The sequence below is a fragment of the Cherax quadricarinatus genome, chromosome 28 (genome assembly GCF_038502225.1).
Source record: "Cherax quadricarinatus isolate ZL_2023a chromosome 28, ASM3850222v1, whole genome shotgun sequence".
Lineage (NCBI taxonomy): Eukaryota > Metazoa > Arthropoda > Malacostraca > Decapoda > Parastacidae > Cherax > Cherax quadricarinatus.
In genome coordinates, this window is record NC_091319.1 from 24,153,966 (window position 1) to 24,178,614 (window position 24,649).

Sequence of the window (24,649 nt, forward strand, 5' to 3'; positions counted from 1 at the left end):
CATTGGTTTGACATCTCTGGTCTTGAACGTTCTCATTATCCATCTTATCATGTGTAATAATACGGATAATAATGAAACTGTAGATAAAAAGGAAATACCAATAAAGAGTACAAGATTACCGCCTCATGTCAACAATGCAGGGAGTGAGAGTAAGGAACGAGAGATTAACGAATAGCAAGAACGGGAGGGTACAAAGAAATTACGGGGTAGGAGAAATATTACAGCCGGTTACAAAGAGAAAACAATTTACAAAAATTTAAGAGCGAATTAAGTTTACGAGGCTAAGAAAGGGCACAGCGACTGTGTCAACTACAATAGGGCTGCAGAAGGCGAAACTTGTGAGAACGAATAAAAATAAAATGGTGAAGAGTAGAGATTGATGAGCAAGATTTACATGTTGCAGGCTGGTGTAGCAACTGCAAGAAAAGACACTGAAATGTGTGACGGAAGGAATAAACATTCCAGCATTGTACTTCACAGTGAAATAGTACAAGCACAAAACTGATACCACCAACAGCTGGGAACAATGTGAATATGACAATGGTATACAGTACCGACAAGTTGATAAGACATGTGCAACAGTTAGGAATCTTTATTCCGAAACGTTTCGCCTACAGTCGAATACAGAGAAGGCAGAAGAAGCAATAGAGATGTAAGGACGATGTAATCAGTCCATCACCCTCAAACGCGTAGTTTTGAGGTGGTCAGTCCCTCAGCCTAGAGAAGAGTTCTGCTCCATAGTCTGGAACAAGGTGAAGATGAAGCAACAGTACGGAGACATGATCTCTGCATCTGCTGCTGCCTTTGTACTCGACTGAAGAAGCCTACTGTGTAGACGAAACATTTCAGAATAAAGATACCTAACTGTTGCACACATGTCTTAACAGATGGGAATTAATCTAAGTTGTAACTAAAGCTCGGAGTCTTAATATCCACGATTTGCTGCAAATACATTATTTATATAGTATAATGTTACTGTAATATTTAATCAACCAAGGAAAGTTAATATCGTGAACGACTTGCCTAGTACCACATACCCCGCTACACCACAACATTCGCATATGCTAGACACCACCGTCTACTATCATTATTACTCATGCATACACCTGAAACAGGTGCTGGCACCAGCAGCACGACGGGCGGTAACCTTGGGGTGTGCTAGACACAGGTGTGCTGGCGGAGGGGTGCTGCATGGTAGTGGTGCGACGTTTGCCCTGTATCCTTACCAGTGATGTCTGACAAATTTTGAGGGCCTTTTCAACCCCCAACATCAAACATCAGTGAGCACACTCAGAACATCAATACAAGTCACCAGCATCACCAGGCTGACGAAGGTGAAACAAAGTTCAAGAAATATGGTGAGAGTTTCGTAATGTATGATCCTTCTTGATACCAGTGACTCTGACACCAGCTGTCTGACTAATGTCTCGTCTACCTCACACCAGCTGCATTGACTAATGCTGACACCTACTGACTTTTAGACTTAGGATCGATCAAACTGCCACAATTGTTCAAAAAAATATATTTTCTAAACCTAAGTTAGTAACCTCGGCTAATCTTGGTAAATAAACGTAATGTAAGTTGATCCTTACTATAATGACCGAGGTCAGCCTTCAGTAACTGGTGTTACCATCCATCAGTGTAATGTATTAATTTCCAAGTCGTTTGGCGGATTTTCATGGGTATTGTAATGACGAAATTATATTTTGCTCGTATGTAATAAACAAATTGCAGTAATGGGAAACTGTTTAGATAACGTTTCGCCCGTACACATTCAGATCAGTAGAGTATATCCAGGGAAAGATTGTGTGTAATCTCCCTACACTCATCTCCTGTCGTAACAATGGTTGTCCTGAGTCAAAGTTGTGAGGTGTATCTTAACAGCACATGTACGCCAAGGGTCGTATTGTTTGTGTACCAGCAAGGGTCGTATTGTTGTCCCGTTCACCTAACAAGCAAGTAGGCACCCCCCCCCTCAAGGAAGATTCCTTGACGCTGGTGAGGGGCTCTTGATAAAGGGAATTGGATGTGTGCTCCAGTTCCCTGAATGCCTTCCACATCCTCCCCCACAGGCGCTGTATAATCCTACGGATTTAGCGCTTCCCCTTGATAATAATAATAATGCAAAGTAGGTACCTGGGTGTTAGTCGACTGGTGTGGGTCGCATCCTGGGGGACAAGATTGAGGACCCCAATGGGAATAAGACAATCCCTCTATGACGCACTACCTTTCTTGAGTATTCCTGAATGGCTAACCCTCTGGGGTTAAAAATCCGAACGAAATCTTATCTTAATGCAGTTTTTAAACGTTACCAACCAACTAGTTCCAGTAATGCAATTTTGATCCCTCCAGTAACTCAACCCAGGAAGTGAATCAGTCACCACGGTTACTGTTCAGAGGTTTAAGCTAAATTTTGGCGAATTAACCAGCCAGTTTTTTTTTTTTTTAGATACAAACCTCTTCTACACATAGTAACTATATTTTGTGTGGATAAATGGTTCAGAGAACCGACACTTGGGCAACACTTGCGTGTCCTTATTGTGGAAACGTTTCACCACAGTGGCTTCCTCAGTCCAGTCCAGAGAAGAATGGTTGATGTTTAACCATTCTTCTCAGTACTGGACTGAAGCCACTGTGTGGCCAAATGTTTCACAATAAAGATACCCAAGTGTTGCATGAGTGTCTAATTTACTGTCTTTTATAAACGCTAGTAGGTCACTTACCACTGGTAAGAGACATAGTATAGATATAGGAAGTAGTGTCCTGATACCAGTTTCTGGGGATGATTCGTCTCAAAATGAACAACAGGAAATGCCTTAGAAATCAGGACCGTAATTTAGTTTGTCTTCCTGTAGTTCATGTAGCGTGCGCTCGATGTCCAACTGGCGTGAGGTAGACAAGGCAGTATTAGTCAGAGCAGCTGTCAGCATTTGTTGGTGCAGCTGGCGTGAGGTAGACAAGACAGTATTAGTCAGCAGGTGTCAGCATTAGTCAGTGCAGCTAGTGTGAGGTAGACAGTATACTCTACTGATCTGAATGTGTACGGGCGAAACGTTATCTAAACAGTTTCCCATTACTGCAATTTGTTTATTACATACGAGCAAAATATAATTTCGTCATTACAATACCCATGAAAATCCGCCAAACGACTTGGAAATTAATACATTACACTGATGGATGGTAACACCAGTTACTGGAGGCTGACCTCGGTCATTATAGTAAGGATCAACTTACATTACGTTTATTTACCAAGATTAGCCGAGGTTACTAACTTAGGTTTAGAAAATATATTTTTTTGAACAATTGTGGCAGTTTGATCGATCCTAAGTCTAAAAGTATATATATATATATATAAAGTATGTATGTATATATTTTACACACACATACACGCCTGTAGAATTGTCTCCTAGCGTATTTACACAATGAGGTGTATATCTATCTTTTATATATATATATATATATATATATATATATATATATATATATATATATATATATATATATATATATATATATACATATATATACCAAGAATAGACTTAAATCCCTACCTTAGGGATTAAAGTATTTTTGACTGGTGATGAACAGGTTACACGAAGTCTTAATGAGCCTCATGAGGTTGACAGGGCTTAAAACCTCATTAATCACTCAGACAACTTACCTGGTGTGTTGTAGATCACTATGTTGTCCCAGGTTAAACGTTCCCACTCACCAGCGTCAGTAATGACTCAGATATCCGTTAAAAGCAGTTAAACTATTCAAAAACACTATACTCAACGACATGTACAGTTTCTTCGATCATATCAGTTCACGCGCACACTCGTTAATCCACTACAAACAAACGTTGAACACAAAGTTTCATCCCTTCACGGAAGGAAGAGTCAACAAAAGAAGGTTGTCTCACAGGAGGGTGAGGAGCGAGGCAGTGATGTGTTCACTCCACGACTACCGCAGACACAGTGACGGCAGCCACGCAGGTGGTGTCTGCTGCTGTTGCTGTTCCTGCTGTTGTTGTTGATGGAAGGGTTAGTTGGGGTGGGCGGGGGAGGAAGATCCGGTGCCTGGGGCTTCATGAAGACGAGAGAGGTTGAAAAGTAGCACTAGAGGTGACCTCTAGCGCACTGGGAGAAGTATTAGACTCGCAACCTTAAGGACCTGATTTGATTCTAGGGTGTGTCAGCACATATAGGCAAGTCTTTGCTCGACAACCAGTAAATAAGTACCTGAGTGTTTGTTGGCTGTTGTGGGTGGCAGCCTACGATGGTAGACTAGATGTAGAATGAATTGAAATGATATGGGAGCAGGAGAAATAGGGAAGAACCCTCAAGGAAAGTTTATTGATGTAGTGGTTCAGTAGTTGTGACAAGTATGATCTCCCACCTCAAAATCCATGCTGTTTGGGTTGTGCAGGTTGTGTTGCTTCGTAAAGTTAATAATTTGGTGTCTCGTCACCTTTTTTAAGATTTTTATATGGGATGTTAGGCTACTGGTCTATAATTTTTAGTTACCGCTCTACTACCTCCGTTATGCATAGCAGCTATTTCTACACTCCTCATGGCCTCTGGGATTTCACCCAGAGTTAAGCTCTTTCTTCAATTACATGATGAATGCTCGTGCCAGCGGCATTTCGCAATTCTCTGTAAATAAGGAATCCCGTGAATCAGGTCCAGGTGATGCACGATTGGTTACATCAATTTCTTTTTCAAATTCTGCGCATAGTGCTTGTGATAAATAAACTATTTCTACACAGTGAGGCTTACAGCTGATTCGTACACGGGGACATTATTAACATACTCTACAGAAAGCCCCTGGTTATGCAGAGTAATAGGGGCAGCCTTAAAATAAACCTATAATAACTACTTATATCTTATAACTGCTACTGTCAGCTATACGATGTCTGGCCTTCACTGGTAACAAAAAAATCTTTAGTTCTCCATCCGGCTTTCGTATCGATTCTTATTGGTATTATGAGGGGAGATACGTGCAACAATGATAATTGAAAAACAATGTAAGTTATAATGGAGGAGTAAAAAAACAGTGATAATGGAGAACGACAGATAAGTGATTATGAAGGTAGATGGTGGAGGAAGAAGATAAGGAAAGGGAGAAAGAAGAGAACACGAAGTGTTGAATGATGACACAAGAGGAGTGAAGAAAAGTGTGTTAACCTGAGCCAGAGTGGCACACAACCCACACTGTTGCCACTACACCGTGTGTATAACAACACACCCCGTGGTCTCTACACCGTGTGTATAACACAACACACCCCGTGGTCTCTACACCGTGTGTATAACACAACACACCCCGTGGTCTCTACACCGTGTGTATAACACACCCCGTGGTCTCTACACCGTGTGTATAACACACCCCGTGGTCTCTACACCGTGTGTATAACACAACACACCCCGTGGTCTCTACACCGTGTGTATAACACAACACACCCCGTGGTCTCTACACCGTGTGTATAACACACCCCGTGGTCTCTACACCGTGTGTATAACACATCCCGTGGTCTCTACACCGTGTGTATAACACACCCCGTGGTCTCTACACCGTGTGTATAGCAACACACCCCGTGGTCTCTACACCGTGTGTATAACACTGTTGTCTCTACACCGTGTGTATAACACACCCCGTGGTCTCTACACCGTGTGTATAACACAACACACCCCGTGGTCTCTACACCGTGTGTATAACACACCCCGTGGTCTCTACACCGTGTGTATAACACAACACACCCCGTGGTCTCTACACCGTGTGTATAACACAACACACCCCGTGGTCTCTACGCCGTGTGTATAACACACACCCCGTGGTCTCTACACCGTGTGTATAACACACCCCGTGGTCTCTACACCGTGTGTATAACACAACACACCCCGTGGTCTCTACACCGTGTGTATAACACACCCCGTGGTCTCTACACCGTGTGTATAGCAACACACCCCGTGGTCTCTACACCGTGTGTATAACACTGTTGTCTCTACACCGTGTGTATAACACTGTGGTCTCTACACCGAGCGTATAACACTGTCTCTACACCGTGTGTATAACACTGTGGTCTCTACACCGTGTGTATAACACTGAGGTCTCTACACCGTGTGTATAACACTGTGGTCTCTACACCGTGTAACACTGTGGTCACTACACCGTGTGTATAACACTGTGGTCTCTACACCGTGTGTATAACACTGTGGTCTCTACACCGTGTATATAACAATGTGGTCTCTACACCGTGTGTATAACACTGTGGTCTCTACACCGTGTAACACTGTGGTCTCTACACCGTGTATATAACAATGTGGTCTCTACACCGTGTATATAACAATGTGGTCTCTACACCGTGTGTATAACACTGTGGTCTCTACACCGTGTATATAAAAATGTGGTCTCTACACCGTGTGTATAACACTGTGGTCTCTACACCGTGTGTGTAACACTGTGGTCTCTACACCGTGTATATAACAATGTGGTCTCTACACCGTGTGTATAACACTTGATAACAGTTCACATCTATCAAACTAGCTTTATTTATAATGAATCTATATATGAAGAGACCAATGTATTTACTCTCTTCTCTCTCTTTCTCTCTCTCTCATTAACTGCTCACTTCCTGTGCATCTTGGTTCTGAACGTGACCTGACCTGACCCTGAGCTTCCTCTCACCCACTTCCTTCCTTCTATCTTCCTTCCTCCCTCCCTCCCTTCCCCATTTATTGCCCACATACTCCCTACCATTCCCTCTCTCTCACACCCTCTTTCATGCTGCCTTCCACACCCCAGCCCACCCTCCCTTCCACCTGCTACACCTCCCTTCCACACCAGCTACACCTTCCTCCCACACTTCCCTCCCACACCTTCATTCATCTTGGCAACTTTCTCAACAAACATTACAACAATAACGCAGTACGTTCTCTCGTCAGGATATCAACGAGTGGAAAAACAACGATAATTGTTAAACAAAGGAAGGAAGAAGCTAATGAAAAGGAAGGGAGCGGGAGGATGATATAAACGGGATTATAACAGTGTGTGCGATATAGGAACCTATTCAGTTCCCTTTCGTAAGTGGTTTATTGGTAATCGCCCTTATGTATGACTGGAGGCTCTTGAGCAGTCTTGGTTCCCTGTCACTTGTGTTCTCTCTGCTTTTCACTGGTGGTATATTGCACCGTCTGCCAAGTCTTTTGTTTTCCTAGGTAGTGATTTCTGTGTGCAGATCTGGGAAGAGTCCGGTGTAAATTTAATGCATTTTTCTCGCCTATGTTCCAAGAAGGACAGGTCAAGGAACTTCAAATGTTCCCAGTAATTAAGGTGGTTGACTGAACACATAAGTGCAGTGAAGTATTTCTGTAGTCTCCAAATCTGCAATTTCACCTGCCTTGAAAGGGGTTGTTAGTGTACAGCAGTATTCCAGCCTAGAGAGAACAAGTGACTTAAATGGCTTGGGATCCCTTGTCTTGAAGGTTCTCATTATCCATCCTATCATTTTCCTTGCAGTGGTGATAATGACACTCGTGTGATCCTTCACAGTGAAATCCTCTGACATTTCTCTTAAGTCCTTCACGTTATTTTTTCACTCTACTATGTGGTTAGAATTTGTTTTATACTCTTTTCTAGTATTTATTTCCTCAAGTTTTTCATAACTGAGTAACTGAAATTTATTCTCATTGAACATCATATTGTTTTCTGTTAGTTCACTGGAAGACTTGGTTTATACCCGCTTAGAGATTTACCATGTCCTCAGCGGATGACAGTCTCATGCAGATTTTAGTATCGTCTGCAAAAGATGATACAGTGCTATTATTTATGTCTCTTTGTCAGATATGAGGTTGAATAAAAGGTTGGAGGGAGTACTATGCCTTATGGACACAAATTTTCACTGTGGCAGTCTCTGACTTAACTCTGTTTATTACTCTTTGCATTTTATTGATTAGAAAGTTAATAACAATCTACCTACTTTTCCAGGTATTCTTTTTCCATGAATTTTGTGCGTTATTACACCATGAACGCACTTTCTGCACTCTGTCATCCAGTGCCTCCAAGACCATGTTATAGTGGTCCAGTAGTTGTGACAAGCAGCAGCGACCTGCTTTAAACCCATGTTGCTCTTGGTTGTGCAACTGTTGAGAATCCAAGTGGTTGGCGATCTGGCTTCTCAGAACTATTTCAAAGATTTTATCCATAGAATATGAATTAAAGGCATATGATAGGGATTTTTTGCAGTTCTTAATGAACACGGAGTTCCATGGGTCTGGGCCTCTGGCAGAGTGCATGGCCATGTTATCAACGATTTTTTCCAAGTCCAGCTGTGTAAGAGTTGTCAGAAATTTTGCATATATTGAGGAGGTTTTGAATCTTATTTATGAAGGAACTGTTCAGATTGTCGACCTTTAATCTGATTAACAACTTACTAAATACAGTCATATTGAGACATCAGTATTTCACTTATTTCATTGTTGAACATTAAAATGGTATAAAATACCGACAGGTTGTTAGGTAAGACACATATGCAACAGTTAGGTATCTTTATTATGAAACGTTTCGCCTACACAGTAGGCTTCTTCAGTCAAGTACAGAAAAGTTGATAGAAGCAGAAGATACTTGAAGACGATGTAATCAGTCCATCACCCTTAAAGTTTTGAGGTGGTCAGTCCCTCAGTCTGGAGAAGAGCATTGTTCCATAGTATGAAACTATGGAACAATGCTCTTCATACTATGGAACAATGCTCTTCTCCAGACTGAGGGACTGACCACCTCAAAACTTTAAGGGTGATGGACTGATTACATCGTCTTCAAGTATCTTCTGCTTCTATCAACTTTTCTGTACTTGACTGAAGAAGCCTACTGTGTAGGCGAAACGTTTCATAATAAAGATACCTAACTGTTGCATATGTGTCTTACCATTTCAGTGTTGTCATCAACACAGGTTTCATCTTATTTAAGCAAGAACCTGATACAGAATGTGGTTTTGTTTTCCCTGGATTTAGCATATAAGAAGAAATATTTTAGATTTCTTTCAATTTTATTAATTGTTTTTTTAGCTCCTTATGTCTCTCAGTGATTCATTCAACTTGAGTTAAACATCATCAATTTCTCTAGCGGTATTTCTTCCCTCATTTCAGACAGTTTAGTGGTATGTTCCTTGACTATACTTTATGTGCCACACATATTTTCCAGTTACATTTCATTTTGGAGAGTATTTAATCCCAGTATAACTAGAGAGTATACCTGGGCAGTACAACGAGAGTATACCCGAAAGTATAACAAAGAATTACACCTGGAAGTATAACGTAGTATACCTGGAAATATACCTAGAGTATATCTGGGCAGTATTACAAGGGAGTATACCAGGGCAGTGAAACAAGGGGTATACCATGGCAGTATAGGGGAGTATACCAGAGCAGCATAAGAAGGGGGTATGACGTGTCATGTAGGGGGGTAATGATTGAATAGGATATAAGTGGGGAATATGGGAGTAAGGGATTATGTAGGCAGGGGAGAGGCAGGCGAGGTGGTAGGAGTGAGATGATTAGCGGAGGTAGGTAGGTAATGACAGGTCAGTGGTGACCACCACGACACTCTCATTAACTCTACACTACTCACTAACATATGCCTCGCCCATTCTTCACTCATATATAAACATAATAAAATATAAGAAAAAAGAATAAATGACGAGGACAGTGAATATTACTATTCTACTCAAACACAGTTTATTATTAAGTCCTTGTACAATAATATATTTGGGAACAGGAGTATATCATTGGGGTTTAGATAAATGGGGTGGTACACATAGGCAGTGAGACAAGGAACACAATCAACTTGACGAAAATGAATATAACTTACAATATAGCACAGAGGACAGTTCCCTACAGGAACTAAGCCACAGGTCCCAAGACCTACACAGCACGAGTACGACGCCAAGCCAGTACTCTGCCCAGTGCCTCCAACAGTCTCCTCCAGAGACTTCAGCAGTCTTCTCCCGAGCCCTGCACCCCAGCAGCAGCTCCGCTCGAAGTCTCTGCTCAGGAGCTCTGCACCCCAGCAGCAGCTCCGCTCCAATCTCCTGATCATGCTCTTCCTTGGGCTTTTATGGTGGTCCAAGCACCCTCCACAACCACGTGTACGACCTGACGCCTAGGTCTGATGCCGTCAAGAACAAAAGACCTCAGACGTGGGCGTGGCTGACAGACGTTTGCCAAGGCAAGGTGTGACCATATAATTGGTTAAATTAGGTCTCCCCAGAGACCTCACAAGCCCAGCTGAACTACATCACAGACGCAAGTATAACTAGAAGGGGGTGGGGGAGGAAAGAGAGTGTTGTAACCTGCCCGCAGCTCATCTGATAGATAAAACTCTAGATAGATTAGGGAGAGTAGGGGAATGTGAGGAATGGGGAGGGTGGAGGGTCACAAGAGAGAAGGTGGAGGGTCACAAGAGGGCGGAGGGTCACAAGAGAGGTGGAGGGTCACAAGAGAGAAGGTGGAGGGTCACAAGAGAGAAGGTGGAGGGTCACAAGAGGTGGAGGGTCACAAGAGGGTACAGGGTCACAAGAGAGGTGGAGGGTCACAAGAGGTGGAGGGTCACAAGAGGTGGAGGGTCACAAGAGAGAAGGTGGAGGGTCACAAGAGAGAAGGTGGAGGGTCACAAGAGGGTGGAGGGTCACAAGAGGTGGAGGGTCACAAGAGGGTACAGGGTCACAAGAGAGGTGGAGGGTCACAAGAGAGAGGCTTGGAGGGTCACAAGAGAGGGGTTGGAGGGTCACAAGAGAGAGGCTGGAGGGTCAAAAGATAGAAGGTTGAGGGTCACAACAGAGATGGAGGGTCACAAGAGAGGGTGGAGGGTCACATAAGATGGGGGTGACACGAGAGGCTGGAGGGTCACAAGAGAGGATGTTCACAAGAGTGGAGGGTCACATAAGAGGATGGAGGGTTACAAGAGACAGGATGGAGGGTCAAAACAGAGAGGATGGAGGGTCACAAGAGAGAGGATGGAGGGTCACAAGAGGGAGGAGGGTCACAAGAGAGAGGATGGAGGGTCACATGAGAGGATGGAGGGTCACAAGAGGATGGAGGGTCACAAGAGTGAGGATGGAGGGTCACAAGAGTGAGGATGGAGGGTCACAAGAGAGAGGATGGAGGGTCACAAGAGGGAGGAGGGTCACAAGAGAGAGGATGGAGGGTCACATGAGAGGATGGAGGGTCACAAGAGGATGGAGGGTCACAAGAGAGAGGATGGAGGGTCACAAGAGTGAGGATGGAGGGTCACAAGAGTGAGGATGGAGGGTCACAAGAGAGGCTGGAGAGTCACAAGAGAGTGGAGGGTCACAAGAGAGGCTGGAGAGTCACAAGAGAGTGGAGGGTCACAAGAGAGGTGAGAGGGTCACAAGAGAGGGTGGAGGGTCACATAAGTGGTTGGGGGGTCACAAGCGAGAGGATGGAGGGTCACAAGAGGGTGGAGGGTCACAAGAGAGGGTGGAGGGTCACAAGAGAGGGTGGAGGGTCACAAGAGAGGGTGGAGGGCCACAAGAGTGGAGGGTCACAAGAAAGATGGTCTCAAGAGAGGATGGAGGGTCACAATAGACACTGGAGGATCACAAGAGAGGGTGGAGGGTCACAAGAGAGGGTGGAGGGTCACATAAGTGGTTGGGGGGTCACAAGCGAGAGGATGGAGGGTCACAAGAGGGTGGAGGGTCACAAGAGAGAGGATGGTTACAAGAGATGATGGAGGGTCACAAGAGAGTGGAGGGTCACAAGAGAGAGGATGGTCACAAGAGAGAGGATGGTCACAAGAGAGGGTGGAGGGTCACAAGAGAGAGGGTGGAGGGTCACAAGAGGATGGAGGGTCACAAGAGTGGAGGGTCACAAGAGAGATGGTCTCAAGAGAGGATGGAGGGTCACAAGAGAGAGGATGGAGGGTCACAAGAGAGGATGGAGGGTCACAAGAGTGGAGGGTCACAAGAGTGGAGGGTCACAAGTAAGATGGTCTCAAGAGAGGATGGAGGGTCATAAAAGACACTGGAGGGTCACAAGAGAGGGTGGAGGGTCACTATAAACATGTGGTCATCGGTAAGCACACACAACACACAAGGGCTGCAAAAAGGAGAGAGGAAGGTAGAAGAGAACACGGGTTCACCTCAAGTTTATCTAGGGTTTACCTTAGGTTTATCTAGGGTTCACCTCAGGTTTATCTAGGGATCACCTAAGGTTTATCTAGGGTTCACCTCAGGTTTATCAAGGGTTCACCTAAGGTTTATCTAGGGTTCACTTAAGGTTATCTAGGGTTCACCTCAGGTTTATCTAGGGTTCACATCAGGTTTATCTAGGGTTCACCTAAGGTTTATCTAAGGTTTACCTAAGGTTTATCTAGGGTTCACCTCAGGTTCATCTAAGGTTTATCTAGGGTTCACCTAAGGTTTATCTAGGGTTTACCTCAGGTTTATCTAGGGTTCACCTCAGGTTTATCTAGGGTTCACCTCAGGTTTATCTAGGGTTCACCTCAGGTTTATCTAGAGTTCACCTCAGGTTTATCTAGGGTTTACCTCAGGTTTATCTAGGGTTCACCTCAGGTTTATCTTAAGGCGATTTCGGGGGCCACCGCCCCCGCGCCGATCTTAGACCAGGCAAAAAGAAGAGGGCAATGGAAAGCAGGGAGGGAGGGAGAGAAAGTAGGAGGGAGGGAGAAAGTAGAGGAAGGAAGGTAGGAAGCAATAGTAATTGATGGGTAGTATGAGGGGAGGAAGGTAGGAATCCGCGAGGCAATAGGTAGGAAGTAAGGAGGAAGGGAGGCAGGGATGTAGTGTCAGGGATTGAAGGATAGAAGGGAGATAGGAAGTAGGAAGGAAGAGGGAAAAGTAGCAGAGAGGAAGAGAAGAGAGTGAGAAGTAGTAGGGAGAAAGGAAGAGGAGTAGAGAGAGAGAGGCAATAGAAAAAAGGGGAGGTAAGAAGCATGAGGGATTAAGGAAAGTAAGGAGGGAATGAAGATAGGGAAGCTGTGATTTCGTGTATAGGGCAAGGAAGAATAACATCTTGTAGGAGTGAGGAAGAACCAGTTGTGAGTGTGGGGGAAGTTCGTGAGGCAGTAGGTAAAATGAAAGGGGGTAAGGCAGCCGGGATTGATGGGATAAAGATAGAAATGTTAAAAGCAGGTGGGGATATAGTTTTGGAGTGGTTGGTGCAATTATTTAATAAATGTATGGAAGAGGGTAAGGTACCTAGGGATTGGCAGAGAGCATGCATAGTTCCTTTGTATAAAGGCAAAGGGGACAAAAGAGAGTGCAAAAATTATAGGGGGATAAGTCTGTTGAGTATACCTGGTAAAGTGTATGGTAGAGTTATTATTGAAAGAATTAAAAGTAAGACTGAGAATAGGATAGCAGATGAACAAGGAGGCTTTAGGAAAGGTAGGTGGTGTGATGACCAGGTGTTTACAGTGAAACATAAGTGAACAGTATTTAGATAAGGCTAAAGAGGTCTTTGTGGCATTTATGGATTTGGAAAAGGCGTATGACAGGGTGGATAGGGGGGCAATGTGGCAGATGTTGCAGGTGTATGGTGTAGGAGGTAGGTTACTGAAAGCAGTGAAGAGTTTTTACGAGGATAGTGAGGCTCAAGTTAGAGTACATAGGAAAGAGGGAAATTATTTCCCAGTAAAAGTAGGCCTTAGACAAGGATGTGTGATGTCACCGTGGTTGTTTAATATATTTATAGATGGGGTTGTAAGAGAAGTAAATGCGAGGGTCTTGACAAGAGGCGTGAGTTAAAAGATAAAGAATCACACATAAAGTGGGAGTTGTCACAGTTGCTCTTTGCTGATGACACTGTGCTCTTGGGAGATTCTGAAGAGAAGTTGCAGAGATTGGTGGATGAATTTGGTAGGGTGTGCAAAAGAAGAAAATTAAAAGTGAATACAGGAAAGAGTAAGGTTATGAGGATAACAAAAATATTAGGTGATGAAAGATTGGATATCAGATTGGAGGGAGAGAGTATGGAGGAGGTGAATGTATTCAGATATTTGGGAGTGGACGTGTCAGCGGATGGGTCTATGAAGGATGAGGTGAATCATAGAATTGATGAGGGGAAAAGGGTGAGTGGTGCACTTAGGAGTCTGTGGAGACAAAGAACTTTGTCCTTGGAGGCAAAGAGGGGAATGTATGAGAGTATAGTTTTACCAACACTCTTATATGGGTGTGAAGCATGGGTGATGAATGTTGCAGCGAGGAGAAGGCTGGAGGCAGTGGAGATGTCATGTCTGAGGGCAATGTGTGGTGTGAATATAATGCAGAGAATTCGTAGTTTGGAAGTTAGGAGGAGGTGCGGGATTACCAAAACTGTTGTCCAGAGGGCTGAGGAAGGGGTGTTGAGGTGGTTCGGACATGTAGAGAGAATGGAGCGAAACAGAATGACTTCAAGAGTGTATCAGTCTGTAGTGGAAGGAAGGCGGGGTAGGGGTCGGCCTAGGAAAGGTTGGAGGGAGGGGGTAAAGGAGGTTTTGTGTGCGAGGGGCTTGGACTTCCAGCAGGCGTGCGTGAGCGTGTTTGATAGGAGTGAATGGAGACGAATGGTTTTTAATACTTGACGTGCTGTTGGAGTGTGAGCAAAGTAACATTTATGAAGGGGTTCAGGGAAACCGGCAGGCCGGACTTGAGTCCTGGAGATGGGAAGTACAGTGCCTGCACTCTGAAGGAGGGGTGTTAATGTTGCAGTTTAAAAACTGTAGTGTAAAGCACCCTTCTGGCAAGACAGTGATGGAGTGAATGATGGTGAAAGTTTTTCTTTTTCGGGCCACCCTGCCTTGGTGGGAATCGGCCAGTGTGAAAATAAAAAAAAATAATAAGGAGGGAATTGGGGAACGAAATATAAAGTAGGATACAGGAAGGAGAAAATAATAGGGATGGAGGGAGGAAGGGAGCAGGGGAGTTCACGGGTGCTGTCTCCCTTCCTCAACATTATAACAACATTATCAAGCTTACAAGAGCTTGAAGCTTCACCTTCACGTATGTTCAACACTAGTCTACCAAGCTCATCCTGATTCATTCATTGTTTACCTTTGCCAGTCATTTCCCCGTTTAGTGCTACCTCGTCCAGGTGTCAAGGAATCCGTCTAATCTGCCTAAGATTCACTTAACATATAAATACGTTAGCTTTATTCGTACCTTATCATGGTTAAAAAAACATGATTTCACCTAGCTTTATGGACCTGATTCCAGCTTGAATTTAAAACTGTCTTGCTCCGCTTATCAGTACTTGACTGGTTGTAGTGGAGTGCTTACCTCCACTCTTCCATACCCCATCCCTTTATCGTCTCTCCCATTTCCTCCCTAGCTCCCGTCCCACCCATTCCTCTTCCCCTCCCTCCTCCCTTCCCATTCACGTTCACTCTCGTGTATCACCCTCTTGTAATGTCCTAACCTTGTCCTTCTCACTTCACTCAGTCACAAGCTCTCTGCCTTTACCAAGTTCTATTCACATAAAAGTTACCCCCCAGATCTATGTACTCAAATGTATTGACCTTTTCATTCAAGGCTTGTAGCCTCTCACTGACCTTTTCAGTCATGGCTTGTAGCCTCTCACTGACCTTTTCATTCAAGGCTTGTAGCCTCTCACTTACCTTTTCATTCAAGGCTTGTAGCCTCTCACTGACCTTTTCATTCAAGGCTTGTAGCCTCTCACTGACCTTTTCAGTCATGGCTTGTAGCCTCTCGCTGACCTTTTTATTCATGGCTTCTCACTGACCTTTTCATTCATAACTTGTATCCTAGTTGATCAGACCCTGATCCACCGGAAGGCCTGGTCAAGGACTGGGCCGCGGGGACGTTGACCCTAGGAACGACCTCCAGGTAGCCTCCAGGAAGCCCCCAGGTAGCCCCCAGGTAGCCTCCAGGTAGCCTTTCATCGACCTTTTCATTCATGGCTTGTAGCTTTTGTATTGTGCCATGCCTCGTTAGCATTCCTCTCACAGGAAGGAGGGAGATAAAATACCGAGGGAGCGAGGTAGCAAATCGTAGGGAGGTAGGAAGTAGTTGAGAGGGACGGAGGGAGGTTGTAGGAAGGTAGGTTGAAGTAGATAAGTAGGAAACAGGAGGGAAGTAGGTAAAAACTAGAAGGGGGGGTAGAGGAAAGGGAAGTAGTGTAGAGAGGAGGATGTAATGCAGATAATAACTGAGATAATTGGCAATATAATTAGTAAGATAACGACGCCCACAATTATTCTCCCTGGCAGTCATAACAAGGGAGTCGTCGAGCACCGCCCCTGCTTACCTCACAGGACATGATGCTGCTGGATCCTTCACATCAAGAGAAATGGTATGGTGATACATACAAGATGTGGGAAAAGAAACTTATGTACAGTTCAGGACATTTATTAGAGGAAACATTTCGCCACTAGCGGCGAAACGTTCTTCCACTTCACATCATGCTCATACACGAACACACAGAAAAAATATAAAGGAAATTTTAACAAAAGTGGAACTGAGAACATTATAAGAATTTAGATGTGGCAAAAGAAATATGAACGAGCAGGATAGTATCCCGAGCCTCGTAAGAGAGGAAAGAAGTCGACAGAAACATGGCAACTGTCAGACAACTGGAACACCGCAAAAGTAATTCCGATAAACAATTAGGAAAACAGGAAATAATAAGGAAGCAGTGAAGATAATAAAGAAAAGAAGTAGAGTACGTTGAAATATATGCAGATAATCATCATGGACTCACATGGCTAATTTTGTCTCACGATTGTCCTGGATCATTATAACAAGAGTACACGAGAAGTAGAGACGGTGAGAGGCTTCAGAGCAGGACTAATCTACCTTCAGGTCTTTGTAGATAGTTGCGGTGAAATTTGATTTCTGCTGCTAGTGCTGCTATTACTATCACTACCACCGTCCTGTCCTTCAAGGGAGGTTCCTTGATGTTGGTACGGGTTCCATGGAAATAACCCTGACTTTCCTTCTCTGGAGCGAGCATGACTGCTTCCCATTACCTTAGGTGCTCCATGATTCCCATTCCTTTAGTACTCCCCCACCCTAATGTAAGTGTAGTAATAATCACCATCACTAATACTTCAACCACAACTACTATCATGTACTGAGTGCTGCCTCTCTGGTCGTCATGAAGTAGTTTCTGAACTACCCTCACCTTTCCTCTGACTACAGCCAGCACCTGCGCAAAATTTAACTAAATCCAGTATTTGCAAAATGCTTGTCCAGCTATTTCTTAAACGAATACATTTGCCCCCCCCCCCAGTCTCAGTGATTTGTTCCACTGACGTACTCAGCTTTTACATGGCACGTCCTGGGTTACCGAGTCAGCCTTATCAGACTTCAAGCCACACTGACAGTCTCTAGACTTTAGCAGACTTTCACATCCTCAGTGTTGAGAGGGACACTGTTCAACGTGCAAACATAAAAAAACATAAGCTTATGAAATTCCTTATCTATACAAGATTGCATTTAGTCACGTTCAATATGGCTGACAAGCGTAAACCAGCCGACTTAAATCACGAGTTTGCTAAATCTCAATAATTCTTTAATTGTTGCTCTGTAAATGGGAACATTTATATAAACATTTAGGATGGCAGAATTTGTGTTTATAATGAATCAGTTAATAGTGTGATCACTGTCTCTTTAGTTTCTCTGCTGCCTCGCATGACTGGACGAGGTTACACTCAGTGGTTACAAGAACCACTATGTTATTCCACTTGTTTTACTGATGTGACCACTTGTGTTGGGAACTATCCTTGATCACCACGGTAGGTCTGCTAGTTTCTTGTTCCTTAAAAAATAATCCAGTTTATATCAGAGGAATTATAGTCACCAGCTATTACTAGTATTAATAATTTCGTCTCAAACGACTGTTTTATCGACTGTTTGGGAAAGCGGAAATACATTATTATTATTATAATCAAGGGGGAAGCGCTAAACCCGGAGGATTATACAGCGCCTGGGGGGGGGGGATGTGGAAGGCATTCAGGCTTAATTCGGGGAACTGGAGCACAGATCCAATTCCCTAAATCAAGAGCCCCTCACCAACATCAAGGAACCTTCCTTGAGGGGAGCGGAAATACAGCAGGAGAAATGATGGGCAGACTGCATCTTACCTGACTGTCAGGAATCATTTGACACAGAACAGGCTTTGGTAAAGGAATACCTGGAGAACAGACAAAGGTTAATAGTAAGGAAGTGGTGGAATGGGCACGGGGGATGAGCAGGGTCCCCCAAGCATCAGTGCTTGTACCCCTGCTGTTCCTAATATGCAAAAATAATTGCTTGATAACGTTAATTTCATATCAATGTGGACGATGCAAATTAAATGAAAACAATAATAAGCAAAGAGAAGAGTGACAAGCTCCAAGAAGACTTAACAAGGCTGTAAACATTCTTAAGGAAGTGGCTACTCGAATTCAATCCTAAAAATCAAGATGCAATGAGACTAGGAGGGAGTAAAGAAGACCGGACACGGAGTACAAAAAAAAGTGTGAAGATGCATTTATTGTTGTGGTCAAGCATCTACTCTTGAAGAACACTGGCATACACAATATTCAACCAGGTAAAACAAAACCTACCAAAGAATACAGGAATCACGTGACCTCATTGTCCACCTAATTTCATCTCAAATAAGTCTCACTTGTATCTTTTCAGGTCACTTTTTGTTTCACCCTTTCTGCCTAACAGAACTGCGGGTAGCCAGGATTCGATCCTGCGCCACAGCCCTGTGAGAACTGTTGGTCCAGTGGATAGTGATGCGTACATTGTCCTGTTCTCACAGGGCTGGGCATGGTGACGCACGATCGAATCCTGGCTAGCAGTTCTGTTAACGATTCAAAATCACTTGTTTCGTGATTTCATTAAATATATGTCGTGCCGAATAAGTAAAACTTGCGATTTTGGTTTAAATAGCAACGCTCTTCTTGCCTAATAAGGCAAAAAATAATTCTGAACGTAACGAAAAAAAATTATATTTCATTGTGTTTGTTTATTATTAAATTACTGTAAACTTATCTAAAATATATTTAGCTGGATTAGGCTAAATTAAATTGCGCTTGCTATAAGGTTAGGTTTGTTTTCTAAGGTTCTTTTGGTACATAATTATTAATTTTTACATTAACATAAATGAAAAAAAATATATCTTTAAACGTATAAGAGAAAATTTTAGAAAGGTCTTAATTTTAAATGACTTCTTGATATATATATATATATATATATATATATATATATATATATATATATATATATATATATATATATATATATATATTATTTTCAACCTGTGTGTTAGAAGTGATCAAGGTCTCAAGACCGAAACGTTTTCTAATAAATATACCGTAATGTTTACTGACGTGTCTTTCTAAACGAAGCGGTACAAGAACCAGAAGGTTGTACTATTTGACTCTCAAATAAAAAAAAACGTTTGATGAGAGTTCCTCTTAAAACATAGTTTTATTATCAAAAAATAATAAAGAACAATATCTGTGATTTGACGAGTTACTTTGTATGAAGTGTGAGAAGAGTCAGATGATAAGAATGTCACTAACAGGGCGTCACAAAGATCAGTATACTTGCATAATATTTGTATTTCTTACCACAGAGTATACAACACTGAGAGCAACTGTCCACCCCTTAAATCTCTCCATTATTTATTATATCGTTATAACCCCCTGATGCTTCTGTTCTCTTTATTATTACAGCACAGTAGATATAGTTAACGTAGTCCTCAGCACGAGTACTGAATCCTACCAACAGATTACCATATATCAGTTACTGTATTACTGAGAAATAACAAAATGTCATTCAAAACATCAGACACTACCTAAACTTGTACCAGTTCTGAGGAAGAGAGAAGTGAAACTTACATACCAGTTTATTAATTATGCAAAACTATCAGCTAAACAAAAAATCGAAAGACACCATCAGTTTAGAAAACAGTGTCAGGGAGGAAGAGAGTGGAATGAAGGCTCTATCACAACATAAACTGTGATCAAATATTAAGAAGACAAGGTAGAGAGGTACCGTACGTGGGCGGTAACTACAGTAATGGTGGAAATGATGATATAAATGTAATCTGTGTCCTGAAGCCGAGTTAGGTACGATATCTTAACAATATAGACGATCCTATGTTAAACTTATTGTTTACATGGCATGTTAGACCCAAGATGCTGTGACAAACAGACGTAAACACGCAAACAATGTAACACAAAATATTAGATTAAGAAACATGAGTTATGAAGAGTAATCAAAGACACAGATAAACCGTAAAAGATGTAATGTTGGTTAATGAGATTTAAAGACTATAAACACCAGGGTCATGAAGGCTACATGCAACATTTTCAACACCAGACAAAAAATAGAGATTAAGGTAAACTCAGAACATATACGGGGTGTGAAATACACCTCTCAGTGTATATACTCCTGTGTTATCACACTCAGTGCCTGATACAGACATGATCTACTCGTGTTGTGACACTCAGTGGCCGATATAGGCAGGAGTTACTCGTGCTGTGACACTTTGTGGCCGATATAGGCAGGAGTTACTCGTGTTGTGACACTCTGTGGCCGATATAGACAGGAGTTACTCGTGTTGTGACACTTTGTGGCCGATATAGACAGGAGCTACTCGTGTTGTGACACTTTGTGGCCGATATAGACAGGAGTTACTCGTGTTGTGACACTTTGTGGCCGATATAGACAGGAGCTACTCGTGTTGTGACACTTTGTGGCCGATATAGGCAGGAGTTACTCGTGTTGTGACACTTTGTGGCCGATATAGACAGGAGCTACTCGTGTTGTGACACTTTGTGGCCGATATAGACAGGAGTTACTCGTGTTGTGACACTTTGTGGCCGATATAGACAGGAGCTACTCGTGTTGTGACACTTTGTGGCCGATATAGGCAGGAGTTACTCGTGTTGTGACACTTTGTGGCCGATATAGACAGGAGCTACTCGTGTTGTGACACTTTGTGGCCGATATAGACAGGAGTTACTCGTGTTGTGACACTCTGTGGCCGATATAGGCAGGAGTTACTCGTGTTGTGACACTTTGTGGCCGATATAGACAGGAGCTACTCGTGTTGTGACACTTTGTGGCCGATATAGACAGGAGTTACTCGTGTTGTGACACTTTGTGGCCGATATAGGCAGGAGTTACTCGTGTTGTGACACTTTGTGGCCGATATAGACAGGAGCTACTCGTGTTGTGACACTTTGTGGCCGATATAGGCAGGAGTTACTCGTGTTGTGACACTGTGGCTGATATAGGCAGGAGTTACTCGTGTTGTGACACTGTGGCCGATATAGACAGGAGTTACTCGTGTTGTGACACTCTGTGGCCGATATAGACAGGAGCTACTCGTGTTGCGACACTGTGGCCGATGTAGACTGGAGCTACTCGTGTTGTGACACTTTGTGGCCGATGTAGACTGGAGCTACTCGTGTTGAGAACTTTGTGGAGGTATTATGTAGATTTTCTAATGTTACGTGGGTTGTACTGCGGCGACACTTATGCTCTCAGTCTTTAGAGAGAAAAACTTTTTTGGGTAATAGCGTAATAGCAAAAAAGCTAAGCAACTGTAAGATAAAGGAGATATAATAAGCCAACGGAAAAAACTTTAGAACTTGACAATGAAAAGGACAAGAGATGAGATGAGATAAGATAAGACAGGAAAATCTCTGGAACTAAACAATGAGAAGGACAAGATATGTCGTAAAACATAGGAAAATCTCTGGGACTTAATTAATAATGAGAAGGAGAAGACGACGTCGTTATATATTGTGAAAGAAACGGTGGAAAAATGATTGCAGGAAGTATTTCTTTCAAAGTAAAGTAGTTGACGAGTGGAATCAGCTCCTAGAGTGTGCAAAAACTTTGGCAAGGTTTAAAAATAAGGATGATCAATTATGAGAAGAAGAAGAGACTACGAGCGTAGTGCTATTACTGTAACCACACACACACACACACACACACACACACACACACACACACACACACACACACACACACACTCACCAGGTGTTCTCTGCCACAGCACTTCCGTCAACACATACCTGGAAAAAAAAACACAAAGGTTGAGATGAGGAAGTTCATGAACGAACATAAAACATGAATGTAATAATATCGGTTAAAAGATCTTTTATCCAACCAGAGTTTTACGAAGGTAATATAAGGTCACAGGAAGGTAGGTGGGTGTACACACCTAATTGTGATTGCAGGGGTCGAGTCATAGTGTGTGTGTGTGTGTGTGTGTGTGTGTGTGTGTGTGTGTGTGTGTGTGTGTGTGTGTGTGTGTGTACACTCAACACCGTGTCATTCTACAAAACGTCACTGTGGGGTCGAGTTATAGCTCATGGCCGCTTCTTTGTCACAGTCAAGAGACAAACTTAGTTCATTCTTGGTCTCTTACGCCAGAGCTTCTACGTGCTTAGCGCGGGCTCTACACTGGTGCTACTTACTCGAGGACTGACGTGACTGGCTCTGGCAGTGTACTGAACGATGCCTTTATTAGTGAAGGCATCAGAGATAACAGTGTTGAACGACAACTTACCACAGTGAAGATGTCAGAGATAACTTCCCTCGTGTGAAACTGGTATAAAATACTGACAAGTTGAAGATTAAGACACATGTGCAACAGTTGTGTGTCTTAATCTTCAACTTGTCGGTACTTTACACTATTTTCAACATAAGTGTCAGACAGCACAACGGTATCTTGGTACAGAGGACATCTTCCACTCTTCTCGCGTATCCACTAGTTACGAGTGAGAAGGGTTGGATTCCAGATGGACCTGCCTTCTTACCTCCACTAGTGGATCCCGTCCCTTACAACGTCGAGATCTTCCACCTCACCTTCGACAATATTTAAGACTTAGTTCTCATGCTTCAGCTTCGTATCATCCCAGACCGTGGAGCTGAACTCTTCTCCAGGCTGAGGGACTGACCACCTCAAATACTTTTTCTCCAAGGTTGATGGACTGATTATATAATATTTATTTCACTACTACTGCTCCCTTTGTATTTGACTGAAGACGCCAACTGAGTAGGCGAAACGTTTCATCAATAAAAATACCCAGCTGTTGCAAGACAACTTCCCTCAGTGAAGATGTCAGAGATAACGACAACTTCCCTCTGTGAAGATGTCAGAGATAACGACAACTTCCCTCTGTGAAGATGTCAGAGATAACGACAACTTCCCTCTGTGAAGATGTCAGAGATAACGACAACTTCCCTCTGTGAAGATGTCAGAGATAATGACAACTTCCCTCTGTGAAGATGTCAGAGATAACGACAACTTTCCTCAGAGAAGATGTCAGAGATAACGACAACTTCCCTCAGTGAAGATGTCAGAGATAACGACAACTTCCCTCTGTGAAGATGTCAGAGATAACGACAACTTCCCTCAGTGAAGATGTCAGAGATAACGACAACTTCCCTCTGTGAAGATGTCAGAGATAACGACAACTTCCCTCTGTGAAGATGTCAGAGATAACGACAACTTCCCTCTGTGAAGATGTCAGAGATAATGACAACTTCCCTCTGTGAAGATGTCAGAGATAACGACAACTTTCCTCAGAGAAGATGTCAAAGATAACGACAACTTCCCTCAGTGAAGATGTCAGAGATAACGACAACTTCCCTCTGTGAAGATGTCAGAGATAACGACAACTTCCCTCTGTGAAGATGTCAGAGATAACGACAACTTCCCTCTGTGAAGATGTCAGAGATAACGACAACTTCCCTCAGTGAAGATGTCAGAGATAATGACAACTTCCCTCTGTGAAGATGTCAGAGATAATGACAACTTCCCTCTGTGAAGATGTCAGAGATAACGACAACTTTCCTCAGAGAAGATGTCAGAGATAACGACAACTTCCCTCAGTGAAGATGTCAGAGATAACGACAACTTCCCTCTGTGAAGATGTCAGAGATAACGACAACTTCCCTCTGTGAGGATGTCAGAGATAACGACAACTTCCCTCAGAGAAGATGTCAGAGATAACGACAACTTCCCTCAGAGAAGATGTCAGAGATAACGACAAGTTCCCTCTGTGAAGATGTCAGAGATAACGACAACTTCCCTCAGAGAAGATGTCAGAGATAACGACAACTTCCCTCTGTGAAGATGTCAGAGATAACGACAACTTCCCTCTGTGAAGATGTCAGAGATAACGACAACTTCCCTCTGTGAAGATGTCAGAGATAACGACAACTTCCCTCGGTGAAGATGTCAGAGATAATGACAACTTCCCTCAGTGAAGACGTCAGAGATAATGACAACTTCACTCAGTGAAGATGTCAGAGATAACGACAACTTCCCTCAGTGAAGATGTCAGAGATAACGACAACTTCCCTCAGTGAAGATGTCAGAGATAACGACAAGTTCCCTCAGTGAAGATGTCAAAGATAATGACAACTGCCCTCAGTGAAGATGTCAGAGATAACGACAACTTCCCTCAGTGAAGATGTCAGAGATAACGACAACTTCCCTCTGTGAAGATGTCAGAGATAACGACAACTTCCCTCAGTGAAGATGTCAGAGATAACGACAACTTCCCTCAGTGAAGATGTCAGAGATAACGACAACTTCCCTCAGTGAAGATGTCAGAGATAACGACAACTTCCCTCAGTGAAGATGTCAGAGATAACGACAACTTCCCTCAGTGAAGA

At 43.1% G+C, this 24,649-nt stretch overlaps 1 protein-coding gene across 10 annotated transcripts in view; it reads right to left on the bottom strand.

Annotated features, from left to right (window-relative positions):
- LOC128693168 (uncharacterized) overlaps positions 1–24,649 on the bottom strand; it is a 587,947-nt gene that overhangs the window by 217,943 nt on the left and 345,355 nt on the right. Inside the window, exon 1 of one of the 10 annotated variants that reach the window (XM_070089482.1) lies at positions 3,662–3,973. The exons of the other annotated variants lie outside the window; for them this stretch is intronic. The gene's annotated coding sequence lies outside the window, so the exon portion shown is untranslated. Of the gene's footprint in view, positions 1–3,661; positions 3,974–24,649 lie in introns of those variants that run through there. 10 annotated transcript variants of the gene reach the window in all.